The sequence below is a fragment of the Patella vulgata genome, chromosome 8, assembly GCF_932274485.2.
Source record: "Patella vulgata chromosome 8, xgPatVulg1.2, whole genome shotgun sequence".
NCBI lineage: Eukaryota > Metazoa > Mollusca > Gastropoda > Patellidae > Patella > Patella vulgata.
Genome location: NC_065886.2, coordinates 35,117,978 through 35,136,905, shown reverse-complemented (window position 1 = coordinate 35,136,905; position 18,928 = coordinate 35,117,978).

Sequence of the window (18,928 nt, the reverse complement as noted above, 5' to 3'; positions counted from 1 at the left end):
AACGACTCTGCACAATTTCCCTTTTCAGACCCACTGGCGGAACCCATGACCAAGGAATGGGGCTTCAAAATCCCTTAGGGTCTTTTCAGTCCACGTCGGAAACTGACCCGGGTCAATATACGATCGACTTATTATATGAGAGTTTATCCCCAGAATATTCGCACGATTACCGCGACAACCCCCACCCCAACTCCCTCCAGGCCACTTTTATGTAGGCTTGTACGTTTATACCCTAATGTGTAAACTTGTATATATTTACACTACGGTGTAAACTGGTGTATTCCTACCTTACTGTATAAACTGGTCTATCTGTACCCAACTGAGTAAACTGGTATATCCCTAACCTACTGTGTAAACTGATCTATCTTTTCCCAACCATGTTAACTGCCATATCTTTACCCTACTGTGTAAACTGGTATATTTTACCCTACTGTGACAACTGCTATATCTTTACCCTACTGTGTAAACTGGTATATCCTTACCCTACTATGTAAACCGATATATTTTAACATACTGTGTTAACGGATATATCTTTACCCTACTGGGTAAACTGGTATATGTTTACCCTACTATGTTAACTGGTTTATCTTTACCCTACTGTGCAAACTTGTGCAAACGGATATACCCTTCACACTATTGTGTTAACTTCTTACCCTGCTGTAAAAAGAAAAGCTTTTAAATTTTAACCCAAATACAATAAAGCCCTTGGTATTGTACAGTAAAACCTTGCCTCGTATAATGGTTTTACATTTCGATTCTAAGCAGCTTTTAAAAAAACATCTTGGCATTAGAATATAATAAAACTTACAATGGACAATCCTTTTGTGTCCTTTATTCTGATACAAAAAAAACCCAAAACAACACAGCTGTGGGCGCATAAAATGTTTTAATAATGATTAATATGAGTAAGTATATAGTATTTCGTCCCACCACCCTGTGTAAACTGGTGTATTAGTTGTATTCTGTATAAACTGGTGTATTAGTTGTGTTCTGTATAAAATGGTGTATCAGTTGTGTACTGTGTAAACTGGCATATTAGTTGTGTGCTGTGTAAACTGGTATATCGGGTGTGTACTGTGTAAACTGGTATATCAGGTGTTTAATGTTTTAGAAAAGGGCAGTAATATATAACATTAGACATACCAATTCAAATTTGCATTTATGTTATATAAGTAGATTTCTTTAGTAACTCCCGTCTTGATTATCCCAGTTGGTGCAAAACAGTAAGACGCTAAACCCCATTTCATTTCACTAATAACCATTTAATCTGTTAAATTAGAACAGGATATTATAGGCTCGTCTAATTATTTAACAAATATATTATTTGTTCATAGCTGTCCACCCACGACGAGCAGCTCTTCTATGATTAAAGTAAATATTATGTTGGACACCTGTTACTAGATAAACTGCTGTATAATGACCACAAGACTGAGTAATATTAACACTATCAAAACAACACTGTGACTAATTGTACATAAGACCAATAGAACCACAAAAATGACTCGATTTAAAACAAATAAACCCAAAATCTAAGTCTGTTCATTGGCTACAAGTACAGCTTTGTGAACGAAGTGTCACATTATGGCTGTCGTGGGTGTTCGGATGACCCGCTTTTAAAATTCAGCATAACACCGATAATATCGTATTCGATTTCGGCTACTGCTACCTGGAATAGATGTCATTACCCTGTATTACCACCGTTATGACATAAAGAGTAATTTTATCTTATTGTAGTATTTACATTGTATTATTATCATTATATCGCAGTCTTTACATTATAGACAATACATTACAGGCATTTATAATAGTCATTACATTACAGCCATTACATTAAAAATCATTACAGTATAGTCATTACATTGTAGTCATTACAGTATAGCCATTATATTATAGACATTATATCATAGTCATTACATTATGGTCATTAAATTATAGTCATTGTATTATAGCTATTACATTACACCATAACAATTACAGTGTAATAAATTACAGTAAAAGTAGAACGATTTCATTTCTGGCAAATGTATACTAGGGTGACCCACCATAAATAAATATCTCCAAATATCTCGACAATTACACCACAATATTTAAATCAATTTCGCACATTTGTAGTCACTAAATAATCGGTCATGTTATACTTAAACGAGCTAAATCGCTAATACTTGGGACCTAGAAATAATAATAATGTAATCTGATTGTATATAAACTGATTTACATTCAATTGTTTTCGTTTTGACTCTAATTTCAAATCAGTTATGTCCAGCGAAATAAGGCATGTGTCTCAACCCTATAGCAATTTCTAGCGTCTGGTTATTCCAGTCTATTGAGCAGGCTCTCCAGTTGAATGTGTCTAGCTTCATTCTTTCTGGTCACTTGTTACAACTGACGCTAAAACGCACTCTGGTACACGATTCGTGTACCAATGGTAAAATATGTATTTTGTCTTAAATATTGGATATCAGAAGCCTGCCTTTTCCTGGTAAGATCACAACATCAATGTTGATTTGAATTGACAAATAATTCGTATTTTCAACGTGTAAGACCTTGGATGATATTGAGTTAGAGACTTGGCTACTTTAATAAGCTATGACCATTTAACCATCTATAAATAATACCCTGAAAGATGGTTACGAGTGTCGGTCATAACATTCCGGCACTTGTGAGTAAAAAATAAGTTACGTGCCCTTGTTTTGAAATTAGTCTCGCTTAACCAGTCTACGGACTATTCTACGTCTCATTGACAGGCCGGGCTAATCGAGACTACTTTTTTTACGAAACAACAGAAAGCTGGAACAAGAAATTGAATTTAGAACGACGCACGCTAGGCAACTCAACAATTGTTTTAAGAACCTTGTAAAAGTAAAATGAAACTACTGCTAGTATCATGTTCTTGCCTAACGAAAGTGTTTCAGAGATATTATTTGTACTAACGGTACAGTTAATGATAAAGCAATTTAAAAAAATAAAACGAACGTAATTTCTAAAGCTGCTGTAATAACCAAAAAGCTAAAGTTTATGGCTATTCAGAATCATCAACAATAGATTTTTTTACGGCTGTAATAGTTGATAGATTTGTAGAGAATTGCATGTGTGATGGCTATTTATAGTCTCTTATACTGCGGGGTTAAACAGAAATCACTTCGAGACAAGCCACTGAAGCGTGCACATTTCCTGTAGACATTTATTTTTCTTTTTCACTCTACGGGTCACCCTAACATTACAAAATCGAGTAAGGTTGTCTTTAGTGGTTTATTAATACTCTATTCACGGTTATTAATAAATTGGTAACCCGATAGTTGCTCTATTTACCCCATACATTATCATTTCATACTCGGTTTTTTTTTCATAGATATGTAATTTATACATGTCATCTTGACTTCAATATAACTGTTTTAATATAAAAATTGTTGAATTTATTTCCGTCCTTTCTGAAACTAAGGCGTAAATGTGTCCTTGGTTATTATTATCACAAGTACAGCTTCTGGGGGTTTTTTAAACGATGGGGTTTAACATCCTATTGTTCTGTCTCGACTGGGCTAATGAAGACAGACATACGCCATACAGTTTGCTGTGGGAGACATTTTGCCGGGACAGCGGCGCTACGGCCTACTGGTATATTAAATTCCAAATGCCAGGGGATCTTGAACCTGCACGCCAATGTGTACACGAGGCCTCGTTTTTTCGTCCCATCCAAACGACTGTACGTTACCCTTACCAGGCCCTCTGTCCTGCACTACTGACAAGTGGTAACCACTCCGAAAAATCCGATGAACTTTATCGGGAAACGCAGGGATCGAACACGTAACCCCCAGGTTAGTGAGCCAAAAACTTACTCACTGATTCACCGTGGTTCCCGTTATTATCAAAAGTGCAGCTTATGGTGTGTGTTTTTTTTTCTTTGAAACGAATCAATGAAATGAGGTTTAACGTCCAACGTTTCTGAACTAACCAACACCAGATCTTGTTAGTGCGCCAGCTAGTGCCTTATTCACTGGGCCACCGTCACGCCTGTGTTGTTCTTTGATATGAGATCCTGTATCAATTTTTAAATTGGGGGGGGGGGGGTGGTTCAGTAAGTGAGAAGCTGGCTCGCTAACTAGGGGGTCTCGGGTTTGCTCCCGCGATATAGATACATCTTAATAGGACTGCCCTTCTTCATTAGCCTAGTCGGAGCAGAACAGTGGGACGTTAAGCCCCATGTCATTTCATTTGATGGGTCTGCAATATACATCTACACACATATCAATCAGATATGACAAATTTAAACCAGATGTGGCATATACAAAAATGTAAACCAGATGTGGCATATACAACAATGTAAACCAGATGTGGCATATACAACAATGTAAACCAGATGTGGCATATACAAAAATGTAAACCAGATGTGGCATATACGAAGAAAAAGATGTGCAACAGTATCAATCAGTTTACCGAAATATCAATGAGATATTGGTATACCAGAGGACACGAACTACTAGATTTAATTGCTTTCCTTAGATGTTTCAGATAGAGGGTGTATGCAAAACATTGCCGAGTTGTTATTTAAGATTGACGAAAACAGTAATTTGGAAAACCGACTATTCTGATGCATTCATGTGTTGAACTCCATGTTGTATAACGAGAGACTAAGATATGGTTTAATTTCATTTGAATAGAGGTCTTAAGCAGTAGAAGGAAACCCACGAAACTTGGCAGAGATCCTACTATTTACTCCTTGCCACGTATAAGTAAGCGTGGAATATCACGCCGCTTGACCCAATGACAGACTTTACCAGACGATCTGCCCCCACCCCCTCGCCTAGTTCCCTGAAAGTATATGCAAATATTACAAAATATTCCATGTTAAAATTGATGTGATGATGCATAAGAAATGAATTAGTTGGTTACCATACTTCCGTAGGATTTTCGGGTTCAGTGTAAAAGATTGTAATGGGGGTTAACTTCGATGATCTTTTGTGATGAGAGGAACAGAAGAGGAAAAAGACTTGTACTTAATGTGGGTTAATTTGCGGTTATATTTTGTGGTTAAAATTCCAAAGTGTGACCTTGGTGGGAAACCACAAGAATATGACCGCAATATTCATAATTCAAAAATGTTGTAAAAACTCTTTGTAAGCAGGTTCTAACAACCCCCACCCTTCTTAAATTACAACATGGCCTTGATTAACATCCGTGTTACTGGCTAAAAATAGATTCAATTGTGTGAAGTGCAAAATAGACTATATGTCAAAGAAGAATGCACAGTCAATACAAATGTTTATTGGAAAAGTACAAAATCTTTTTAACCGAGAAATTTTATAAAACTGCTTAGCTTGCGCAGTATTCAGACATTCAATGAATATGTGAATGCGTAATACTATGCTCTTGGCTAAGATGAAATTGGGTTCTGCACAAACCATGCATTTTACCGATGGTGGCGTTTCCGCCCATTCTTTCGCGCATTCCAGCCATCAGCGGTTCTTTTTGGTCCACAACAAATATACGAATAGACCCCGCACAGCTGCGCGCTTTTCCGTGCACCACTGACAAGGAGCAACCAGGCTGAACATTCACTAGGACCTTTCTCGGCCAACACCTTGATCGAAAACTGGGATAAGTTTCATCAAAAATCGGATAAAAATTGTGACCTCTAGCGGGTCCACAACCTTCGTATTACATACTTTTACAAAATTTGCGAACAAAGACGGCCATTTTGTCTTGCAGTTTCGGTCCGATTTTTACGAAATCCAAACTCAACCTTTACTGATGTGTAACGGTGATATATTTAAACGTTTTTTTTTTTTGGTTTTTTTTTTCAATTGAATATAAATTGTGACTTCTAGCGGGTCCACAGGTTAAAAACGTGATTTTTCGTACGGTCAGGAAGTTACGATCCTATCTGCGCAAATATCTACAGTATAAAAAAACCGCTGAGCTGTTCATTTAATAGGGCACTGTTGTGTAATAGTGTCTCATATTTATCCCTCATTGTTCAGGAAGGAAATATACTATACATTCAGTCTATATTTGAGCAAATATTTTCCCATTTCTTATTAAAGATACTGGTGTAGTATATTATTCTAACTATATAGCCTGTAATGGCTGATAGAATCAACCTATTTTCTATATTCTAACTACATCTAGATAACAATGACAGCTGCTAGAATCAACTTATATCTATATTCTAACTATAACTAGATAATCATGGCAACTACTAGAATCAACCGAGTTCTGTAATTTCACAATAGATAGATAAACATGGTAACAACTAGAATCATCTGATTTCTGTAATCTCACAATATATAGATAACCATTGTAATTATTAGAATAAAACGATTTCTGTAATCTCACAAGGGGATCACGTGGCTAAGTGGGAAAGACGCTGGCTCGCTAGCCTGGAGGTCGGGTGTTCGATCCCTGCATTGGCGGAGAAAGTTCATTCAGATTTTCCGGCGTGGTTTCCCCTTGTCAGTAATGCAGGATGGAGCGCCTGACAAGGACAGGACAGCTGTCTAGTCGTTCGGATGGGACGAAAAACTGAGGTCCCGTGTACACATTGGCGTGCACGTAAAAGATCCCTTGGCAGTTACCCCCCACCCACAACACACACAGGCATAGGACGGAGGTTTCGATCATGGAGGATTCAGTCACAGAGGTTAAGGTCACGTGGGTTAAATAGGGAGCTAATAGGGCTATATATTTAACCATCCCGCAGTATTTGCAGTGCGGGATTTAAATGATAAGTCCTAGCCCGTTGGAATTCGATATAAGAGTAGGCCGTAACGCCGCTGCCCGGGCAAAATTTCCCTCATAGCACACTGTATGGCGTATGCCCGTCTTCATTAGCCCAGGTAAGGAGCAGAACAGTAGGACGTTAAACCCCATTTCATTTCATTTCATTTTGTAATCTCACAATAAATATGTAACCATAGTAACAACTAGAATCATCTGATTTCTGTTATCTCACAATAGATAGATAAACATGGTATCAACTAAACTGGTTTTTGTAATCTCACAATATATATAGATAACCATGGTAACTACTAGAATCAACTGATTTCTGTAATCTCACAATATATATAGATAACCATGGTAACTACTGGAATCAACATATTTCTCAAGATCCTAGTGTAGTAAAGACAAGTAAAACGAAATTTTGAACTATAAAAAACGAAATGAAATACGATCTGTGTTTTAACCAGATTGATATTCTAACAATGGAAAGATGATAATAACAATACTAGAATGAACCAATTTCTGTAATCTCACAATAGATAGATAATCATGATAATAATGACAGCTACTAGAATCAACAACTCAATGACAGACCGTATGATCTAAAGCGCCCGTGTGAAACAAAGTCGCCAACTGGCCTACAATAAAAGCTTTACTGACGACAATATACTAAACAGCAAAACAAAAAAAAACGTCAGTACCATTTCAAAATCAGAGAGGCACTTTAATCAAATCATTCTAGAAAACGACTTACTAAATGGATCAAAGCAATGTTTTGTGAACAGTATGTTTACATATTGGTGATTAATTCGTCAAAATTCCAAGACATTACAATAAGGTTTTGAGTCTGTACACAGTCTATACATCAGTATCTCGTGTGTCCACCGCGAGTGTCTGTACATGGAGTGGACCAGACGATTGATGAACGCCATTGGCACCTGGAACCACACTCTCAGAAAGCCTGGCACAATCCATCGACTGTGTTTGGTCTCTGTACGACGTTATTAAGTCTCCCCTGAATTTCATCCCAAAGATGTTCAGTCGGGTTTAAGTCCGGACTAAGAGCTGGCCAGTGCATAACGTTAACACCGTTCTGCTGTAGAAAGTCCCGCGTAACTCTGTCGTTGTTTCGATGACGTGCGAAATGTGGTATGACGTGGGGTCTGAGAGCTTTATTGATGTAGCGCACTGCTGTGATGCCGCCGTCTCCTCTCCCTGGAACACCACAGGTCCCACTCTCTGGTTCGGGCCGATTCCACCCCAAACCATTATGCTTGGACCTCCCCATGAGTCTCGTTCCATGACACATTGATCAGAATAACGCTGGCCACGTCGACGCTATATTCTGGTCCTGCCATCTGCAGTTGATACGCAATACCGACTCTATCTGTGAACATAACAGCTCTTCATTGCCGGTGTCGCCAGTTATGGTATTGTTGGGCAAACTGTAGACGTTCACGTCGGTGGCGAGGGGTGAGGATCGGTCCACGGTAAGGTCTACGGCAATAGATGTTCCCACTGTCTGACGTGCTGTCTCAGATGCCTGTGTGATTCTGCACATGCTGTCGTACAACATGGCGGTCTTGTCGCCTTGTGGTAACCCTTGGTCTACCAGTTCGGGGGCAATCATCCGTGGTGTTGGTGGCCCGAAATCGTTGCTGAGGCCTGTAGATGGTCCGAACATTGACCTGGAAGTGATCGGCAACGGCTTGGGCAGTGTGGCCAGCGTCGAGTCTTCCAAGCGCCTGGTTCCATTGAGCTGTCGTGAGTCGTGGCATGCTGCTGACGTAGTGTGAATGATTCAAACGGGTATGGGGGTGCATTTTATAGGGCTGGTCCCGGTGAACAGTACGTGCAGCATGAGTTACATGAAAATCATGGAGAACACATTACCATCTCAAAAGTCAGGTTGCGTTTTTGAGAATATTTCCTGGGTTCAATTTTGTGTTTGGGAAGAAGCCTTATTGCTCAGGTAAAGTTGGAGATGTGGTCACAAATATACCTTTGTCTGCGATATCACCTCGGTGGAAGCGGACGTAAAATACAACTAACTAACAACAACAAATATACAATTAAAACATTTTGCAAGTTTTATGCAATGCGTCTATTGAGAGTAACTACCAACCTGGCCTTTCTTTTGCTGTTTAGTATACATTCACGAGAATTGTCGAAAAGCGGGCTAGTGGAAATGCTGTTTAATTTTTATTAGAACTTGTCGAGATGTGGAATCTAAGGTTTATCTTTGAAAAACAAGGAATGGCATTTATTGGGGGTATTAGGTACAGCGACTCAATTATTAAACCTTTTAAACTAGATCACATATTCTTTTATTTTTATGTCACCTGAAGTCGACGTAGATCTGTATGACATCAAACATTTGGGGTAATTTGGTTCAAAACCAACTCTTTTTCCAAGAAATTCATTCCCTCATTAGACAAAGTTTTTTGATTGAAGATAACTGCGAATAATGACAATACAAAATTATAAATGTGACAATTTACATATGTCTATGATATTACACTTTTGTTGAGGTTTTTTTGGCTTGAGATCAAAAACAATGGCGGTCCATAAATAAACCGCAGCTTGACAAGTACTGACGTTGTTACTTAAGGTCCATAGATTAATGACGTCATACCGTATAAACTCAATCCTATACTGGGAAAATGAGTGTACTATAATATTGTATTGTAATAATGTAACTGATATGCCACTTGCAATAATCAAGCGCAACCCGGTGTCATGGGGTAATAACATTATATAATGAAGTTGTACCGTCCTGCCATTGTTTTATTGATTTGATTTTCTACTAAAACATAATATCGGTTCGTAATCTTTATTTTTTGGTAGGTAAAGTGGATGGAATGGGGTCTTCATAGGTGTACGAACCGTGTAAGAATCTCCCCGAAAATATGGATATTTTGACGGTCGCAAAGGTGTTTGCCTGCTATTCTAGCCCGTGAATACAGCAACTTCAAATTGTAGCCTAATTTAACTTAGGTTGCTGCTCTGAACTCCAATCAACCTATCAATCGTTTAGCTTCAACGGAGACGCGGCCGTCGGGAGAGGATTTTGAAAAATTAATTGCCGAAATACATCAATTCAGCGTCTCGCGATTCAATACCGCGATACTTCGATTCAACGATATATCATGCCAGCAATAAATGAAATGAGGTTCAAAATCTTACATAAATATGGTTCTCTTTGTATTCAACTATTGGGTAATATCATATTTGAAATGCCATTTCCTGGACTTTGGGGGAAGATTTTGCAGAATTCTAATGGTCAGAAAACACTTATAACATGAGTAAAATTAAGTATTAAGCATTGGAATTCATGTTATTTATTAAGAATTTTACAAGAACGTATAAGGTACATGGAAACTACGTGAACCTTTGACGCGTATTGTGATATCCAATCAAATCAATCATACGTATATACACAGATATATTTCTGCGTATTTGGGATTTTTCCCTTATATTTTGTCATTGTTTACCTCATTAATCATTTAGTCGCCGATGCATAATTCTGAGACCGACTACAGTGACTGCACTTATTTTTAGACTGACTATTTTTTGTTTCTGGGGTGGTGGGCTGAAGGGGAGTGGGGACCACCACCACACATTAACGCGTCTGACAGTATTTATGTTTTATAGGAACACTGTTACCAGTTGTTTTCTTAAAGGCTCAATACCACTCTTGTTGTAACTGAATAATATGTCCCAATCTTTATTCTGGTCAACAAATTGTACTATTTTAGAATATTTCAATTAATTGATGATACAAATTTCATCTTAACACACCTTATTTAAAAATTTTGAAAAATTCAACATAATGGTTTGAAACGTCTAACGTAAACCTTTTCAAATGAAACTTCGATTTAAAAATATTTTCGAACCCTCTGGACAAGTAAAATAGGATGTAATGGATAATTTACACAACAGGTAGGACACTTAAACATCTAGTACCTAGATAGAGATATTATCTATTTTCTGGAGCTTTCAAGCCAGCAAGAGTGTTATTGTCCCTTTAATAATATATTAAACTATTTCGAAATATTTTAATATGATAGGGAGCCACATTGGCTCAGTGATAAAGGCTCCGTAGCCGTGAACATAAAAGAATCCTCGATAGATCCGCTGCCTGGGCCAAATAGCCATCATAGCAAACAGCATGACGGATGCTCGTCTTAAATAGGTCGGTAAATGCAGAAAAATGGGACGCTAAACTCATTTCACTTTATTTCCATTACTTCATATGGCACGTTAAAATATGTTTATATGAAACAAACACAACTATCAAACTGTTGATTCGTTTCTGGGACACCTATCACACTAGTTTAATGACTTTGCTCTCTTTTTAACCTTCGGGTTATTTTCTAGAATAACTTAACGGATTCCCACGATGTAAAGCCACCCTTCTCCGTTTCATTCCACGATATTACAAAATACACGAATTTCCACACGATGAAAACAGTTTCGGGTTAAGAGACTATCCATTCCCCACAGAAAGACGGTAATGCGCCATGAATTATGAATCTTGGTAATTTTGCATGAGGAACAATATCACGTCCGCCCTCAAAAAAAAACAACAATATTTATGTGTGTGTGCGTAGGGCATGGAGAGTGGGGGGGGGGGGTCCTCCCAGTGCCGCTGGGTAACATTGGGTTGTGTGGAATATGCTATAGAGTCGATTTGTAGTATATCTAACCTACGGTATATATTTGACACTGGTTAAGCATTATGATTATAATGTTGGGAACCGCATTGAAACCGCGTGATTTTTTGCCATCTGCGAGGGGGCGCAAAAACTCAAAACCACGACGCAAAGCTCGTCATTGCGTCCCTCTCATTTAGCCGCTGAATTTTACCTACCGGGCTACCTTGTGTATAAACATGTACTACAGTGTTTCTTTTTGCTGTACTAGGTTTCCTACACATTTTTACATGTATATTGATTAAACCTTTTCCATTTGAATAGAACATTTTGAGTACTTAATATTTTGATTTGGCATAGAAAAAACCACGGCAGCTAGTTGGAGCAATGTGAGCTGAAGCCCCTGAAGTCCGCGTCTTAATCCAGCCTAGAATACCTAACAATAATTTGTGTCTGTCCTCGTGTACTCGGCGTGCATTATTCACAGTTAATAATCAAAACTATTTCACGCAAATCATATGTAGTATGTCTATTTTAGTGACAGTGGGCGTTGGCAATATCACTAGAATCCCTCTGATACTATCATACCCTCGTGACCTTCGTTCACCATATATGTATATGTTAACCATATATGGCTCAACCAATCAGTGTTGTAAATGGTTCGTGTTTATGAATGGAATATTTGTGTGTGTCATTATGTATGTGGAGTGAACTGCGTTTATCTACGGCTGGTTTTAGATCAACCGTATTTTCGAATCAAGCGATTAATAATTTCAATCGATCATATCCATTAACTCTGGTTTCCTCCCGCTGCTAAAGACCCCTACGTGAAAGGGAATTACTGAGATAAAATTGAACCATATGTTAGTCACGAAATGACCTAGTTTGTGAACTGATATCAGTTGTTCTAGAAAGTGGTAATCAAACCCTACCCCGTGCAAGACATGTCGGTAGTTAAAGTTAGTTAAAGGAGCTAAATCGCTAATATTTGGCACCTAGAAATTGACAGAAATGGGTCGCAACGCATATAATAATGTAATATGAACTGATTTACATTAAAAATATTTCCGTTTTTACTCTAATTTCAAATCAGTTATGTTCGGCGAAATACGCCAGAAGTCTTAATCGAATGGCAATCTCTAGCATCTGGTTATTCCATTCTACATCGATAGTATTTATTGCGCGTGCTCTCAAGATAAGAATATAGCGTCACCGCTTGACATGACCTGTGGAATATGTCTAGCCTCGTTCTTATTTTCCCGATAAGATCACAACATCAGTGTTGAATTAAATTGACAAATAATTTGTGTTTTTAATGTCGAAGACTTTGGATGATAATGAGTTAGAGACTTAGCTACTTTAACTGGATATGTGACGAGTGAGTGAAAAATCTATTTCTATACCGGTGATAACCAAGTGACATATCAACGTTTTATGAACTGAAGCGTGGGCTAGAGTAAGAAAAACCCATGTTACTAAGTCTGACTATTGACACATCTAGTCAACATCTGCTAGTCTATTATTTAACATAGTTTTACATCTTGCCTCATATCTTGACAATGTTATTTATAAAAAGAGACAAAATATCTTGGTATTCCGCGGGACTGAAAAGGTGCAACGTGACATGTAAATGAACGTCTGGTTACAGCTGAGACTTCGGTTAGTGGTGAATCTTCCAATTTAAATCCTAAATCAACGATTTTAGTAGAAAACACTAATTGATATAACTATTTTTCGAGAATTTTGAACACTATATATATTCGGCTTTCATTTAATAAAATTAAAAAGTTTTAGTTAGTCTTTTTGTGTATAATAGCTGATGTGAACCGGGGTAGGACAGACAGACAGAAATGGGGTTTAACGTCCACTCGACACAAACTAGGTCATTTCGGGACTAACATATGGTTTAATTTTATTTACATAATTCGCTTGCGCGTAGGGGTCTTTAGCAGTGGGAGGAAACCGGAGGACCCGGAGAAAACCCACGAGGTTGGACAGGCGACCCTACTCCTTGCCACGTACAACTGGGGATTCGAAACGAACCGGGGTAGGACTGCATTACAAAACAGTATATTAATTGTTGGATATGGCAGCCATTTAGGGCCGAGATCTATTCTTGAAGTAGTTCTCTGTCTGCAGAATGGTGGATCACCCTGCCCCCCGTCTTTCTAGGCGATACTAATACTCAGTTCCCGATTTAACCATAGGCTTAGTAGGTTAACGCCTAGCTCCCCAAGATCTTAGGGTCCTCCGACCAAAGTGTATAATATTTTTGACACTGTTACAAGTCCTTACGTACACGCACCGTAATCTTAAAATTGAAATTGTTTTTAACGTCCTAGTGTTCTGCTCCGTTCCGACTTGGGTAATGAAGACGGGCATACGCCATTCAGTGTGCTATGGGGGAATTTTGCTCGGACAGCGGCGCACAGGCCTATCCTTATATCGAATTCCAACGAGCTAGGATTTCTCATCATTTAAATCCCACACTGCAAATACTGCGAGATGGTCAAATGTCTAGCCGTATTAGCTCCCTTTTTAACGCACGTTACCTTAACCTCTTTGACTGAATCCTCCATGGTCGAAACCTCCGTCCTATGCCTGTGGATGTGTGTGTTGGGGGGGGGGGGGGGGTAACGTCCGCTTCCCCAGATTAACCGACATCGCAGATCAAAGCTCAACTCTACGAAACTAGAGGATTGTAAAATTTGTGATCCGTTGAATAATTTAATGCGTATAACTAATTTCCACAAACATTTCAATACTTTTCATAAACAGTCACTCATAGAAAACGGGTCGATAACAATTATTTCGCGTTGAAAAACAAAATACATATATCCACGACGGATTAAATCCGAGAAAGCGTGGAAACAAAGGTGTATTATTGTCAACGGGTCAGGGGTCATGTGTCATCCGTTAACCTACACCTACACGGGTCAGGGTAAAATCCCAAATAAATATTATTAAGCACTGTACGACCCAGGAGCTTGTTTCGGCTGTTTACAAGGTCACGTTTCAACCTATTCATATATATATTTATAATTATATGACAGTCACGAACTGAAACACTGATTTAACAGTCAAATTGAACGAGAGAAAGGGGGTTGGGGAGGGGTCTGTCGCAGGGCCCGCGACAGAGCCCGGAATATTTCTACGAGGGATGGATCGGTGGGGGGGTCGGAGTGGGGCTCCCCCACTCCCTCCGGGCTCGAAATTTTTTGAATTTGAGAGATAATGGCCTCTAGCGTCATTTTTTGGCGTATATCTGGGGTCACTAGAGGTCACTTTGCTAAAACACAGAAACTGAGATTTAACACAACATAATGACATAACAAATACATGTACTACACGTTTTAGTTTTACTGATGTAATTATAATCAGATGTACATGATTTTGACAGGAAAATTTAATTAAGCAACCAAATTTTAAAAAAACAAAAGCCGTGACGTGGCCATCAGACGCCAAACTATGACAAAGAAATTGCTTTCATCACATAAACTATTCGTTTATTTTTTTTTCAATACCCAAAATCATGTTGAACTGGGACCGTGGCGAGAGCCTCAAACGGGACGAGGACGGACCGGGGTTCAAAGGTGCAAAGGCCCAGGCTTATAGTTTTAATTCACCAATTGCCAAAAAAATTGGGACTGACAGAACCCAATTAAAATCCTACCCAAGCCACATTCACTAAAGTCACCAGTTTTCTTCTACTTTACGATCAAATAATAGTCAATCTAATTAAAATATAGATCTATATTTCGTTTCGTTTTTTATACTTTTGAATGCCTACACTACGTGGAGATGTTACAAGTTATAGTGGGATTCACGTTCTATGACGTCAGGTACCACGCAAGCGACATTTGACCCGATTACGTCAGTCATTCGATTAACCAATTAGCGACCGCCATGTATTTTTTATCTACTTTTGCTTTGTTTTGATTTCTATTGCCGCTAATGTCTACCCACAGTTCCGCGCAAAAAAGGTCAAACGCTCGATTCGACAGACCATTTGATTGGCTGGCCCCTCATTTCAAGCAGAACACGAGGTAAATAACAACGCTTCCAGATCCAATTTTCCAAGTATAGTAAAGACAAGTAAAATTTTGAACTACAAAAACGAAACGAAATTGGATCTGTGTTTTAATCAGATTGAATAATAGTGTACTTTTTTTTATTAATTTATACCAACATTTTTTTTAAAAAAAACAACATTACTCCGCGACCTTCTAGGCTCCGGACCCCAAGACATGTGTCCCATGGGTCCTTATTTCAATAATTATTCAATTAAGAAGCGGATGTATAATGTGCTATGATTGAATTCTGTCGGATAGATAGGTGTACTTTTACCTACATGCTAAAAAGTACATAAATTGAACTATATGTTAGTCCCGATATGAACCAGACTGTGTCTTGTAGGTGTTAAACACCATTTCGCTCTCTTTTACCTGCATACCAACGAGTACACACGCTGGATCTTATTAAAGTCTGCCTTCTTATCATCAACACCATCATCCATCATTATCATCATCATCCATCATTATCATCACCATCATCCATCATTATCATCATCATCATAGCCCTCGGGACAACATTGATAGATAGTCGATGATGGCTGTTTCATAATTAATCTTAACCAGAAAGTAAAAATAAAAGATTCGTCGACTAGCCTCAACCGCAAGGAGGCCTCCGGCCAAGGTGCATAGTGATTTTGACGCTGTCACAAGCATTTCTTACAATTTCTTCTAGCTGGGGATTGGGGTTTGTCTGCGATATCACCCAAGGTGGAAGCGAGCGAAGACCCTATAAGCGAACGAAGGAGGTATAGGAGAGGCCTCATAAGTGGAACAACCTAGGGCCCGTCTTCATTCAAATCCGGAACTGATGCGGTTTGCTAGGAGGGCTGAAAGCGCGTCCATTTAGATCGTTGTATTTCTAGATGCAACTCAAGAGTCGCCGTTAAGCCAGTGCGACGAAAAAGGCGACGATCGGCAACTTTTTCGTCGTACTGGCTTAACGGCGACTATCGTCTCGGAAGTTGAAAGTTAGTTATATGCGCAATGGCTACTTTCAGGTTTTGAACGTACAAGTGTCTGTAACACAACACATTTTAATTTACCTATTGTCACTGAAAATGTTCATTTATCACGAAAGCCAAAACTCATCCAAAATCTCCCCCATACTGATTTTCTAACAAGCAGCCATTGCACATGTAACTAACTTTCAACTTCCGAGACGAGAGTCGCCGTTAAACCAGAGCGACGAAAAGGGTCGCCGAAAAAGTCGCGGGAAGGCAGTACGATGAAAAAATCGCCGATCGTAATGGACGTTTTCAGCCACCATAGTTTGCCTCATGAAGTCAAATATTTTCAAAACAATTTGAATCTTTAGTACATAATTATCTGGTATCTATGCCATATGATTCTTTTGTCTGTATGTCTATAATAATAGTCAGTTTGGAATGTGTTGTAAATATTATAAATACCGTGTATATAATTATGTCTACATGGATTTACACCTTTATTTGTATACATCTATATACAGGTATACACTAAGTGCTGTATTATATTGGTATTATTGTTAACATTATTTACATTATATAGACTTGTTATTTATGAACCATCAACATCTGGTCTTCTCGTCAGGTATTTGGAATGTTAGAAATGTCCTCAAGACATTCTACAAAATTTCAAATACAATATACTCGTGTATTATCTCGTTATGATACACTATTGCCAATGGAGACAGACCACCATTGTTTTTTCCATTGACTTTAATTCTGGGCTCTTTGCCCGACTCTAACTTTTTCCACCAGACGGAGCAACAATTGGCCTTGCCTTTTCCCCAGTGTTTGAAGTAACATACTATAAACATGTAACTATCACCGTAACAGACCTCTTTAACTCAGGTATCCTTCCTACTCTAAACCAGAGAGAAAAATGAAATGAAATGGAGTTTAACGTCCTACTGTTCTGCTCCTAACCTGGGCTAATGAAGACGGGAACCAGAGAGAGAGAGAGAGAGAGTATTAATATCGGGAACTAGATTCCACCCTGATGGTGGATTTTAATCTTGATCTGCCTTGCCTCTACAAATAGCCTGTTCAGACGCTTAAGTTGAACTGGTTTAAAAAAAACAGGAGAGTCATCCCGAAATAACGAAATAAAGACCAATACATTTGTCGCCAATAATGAATATTTTGCCCTAGAAAAATGAATGTATTCATATTCTAAAATATCAGTGGTAAGCTGAATATCAAAACACGATTTTCATTGTTAGGACTGCCCGCGTGTCAAGGACACATCTCAGTTACGTCAATATTGACATAATTATTTTTTTTCGACGAATGTTCGAGTATAATCATACAACTGATTTTTTACATTGCTGACATTTCAGTGTTTTAAATAGTGATTTAAACTAGGATTCATGAGGGTACGATCCGGGTGTTGACTGAGGAACTTTCAGGGGGTTTCACCCTAGTCAGTCATGCAGAACCATAGGCGAAGGAGTCGGGGGCTGGAGATGGGGGGGGGGTAATGGATTTCCATTTTTCGGGTACAAGCATCATCAAATGAGACCATACATCATAGAAATATAATTGTAAAATCGCTGGCGATTCACGTTTTGAATACTATAACTGGATCTTAACTTGTTCTAGTTAATGATTGATTCATTCTGAAAATTCGGGCGACATAGAAAATTTGCGACAAATAGCCTCACTCCCACACGCCTATGTGCAAACCGGGAGCCTGGTAACGCGATTAACTTTTTGCTACTGTGTGCCAGCCTATCTAATGAAGATGGACATGCGGCATCCAGTGTGGTGTGCGGGGGATTTGGACCTGGATGTACACGGATGCTCGGTTTGCGTTTCATCCAAACGACTAGGTACTGGTCCTTGTCATACCCGCCATCATACACAAATAACAAGGGGAAACCAGGCCGGAATATCCCATTGCTATGGTTACCTGAGTTTTTTCCCGGACAGCTGCGTTTTTTCGTCGAATTCCAAGTAGCTGTAGTGCAGGTCGTTGTGTGTTAAACTGGAAAGAGAGAGAAATGGGGTTTAACGTCCACTCGACACAAACTAGGTCATTGCGGGACTAACATATGGTTTAATTTTATTTCAATGATTCGCTTGCGCGTAGGGGTCTTTAGCAGTGGGAGGAAACCGGAGTTAAACTGGAAAGTAATTGGTTTTTCCCAATGGTCGCACGTGACCAGGTTTCATCTTCTGAAAGGGAAGTACGTAAAAATTGCAACACAATGCCGTCAGAGAATTAGGTGACTGATTTTGTGAAACTATAATGCTCTCTAAAAAAATTATAGGAAATCGTGAAATTTGATGACTAAGGTAGAAAGATATAGATCAAGTTTTGACCTTAAGATTTAAGTTTAAGCCACCGATTGATTTTGCTTTAAATAGTGACGATGATCAGCGGAGGCACCTTTCGGCGACATAACTACGGTGGAAGCGGGCGTTAAATAAAGCTAATTCACAAAGTGGGGGTACCAGCCACGTGAATCCCCTCCAACCATTTTGGGCGATTTTAATGCTAGAG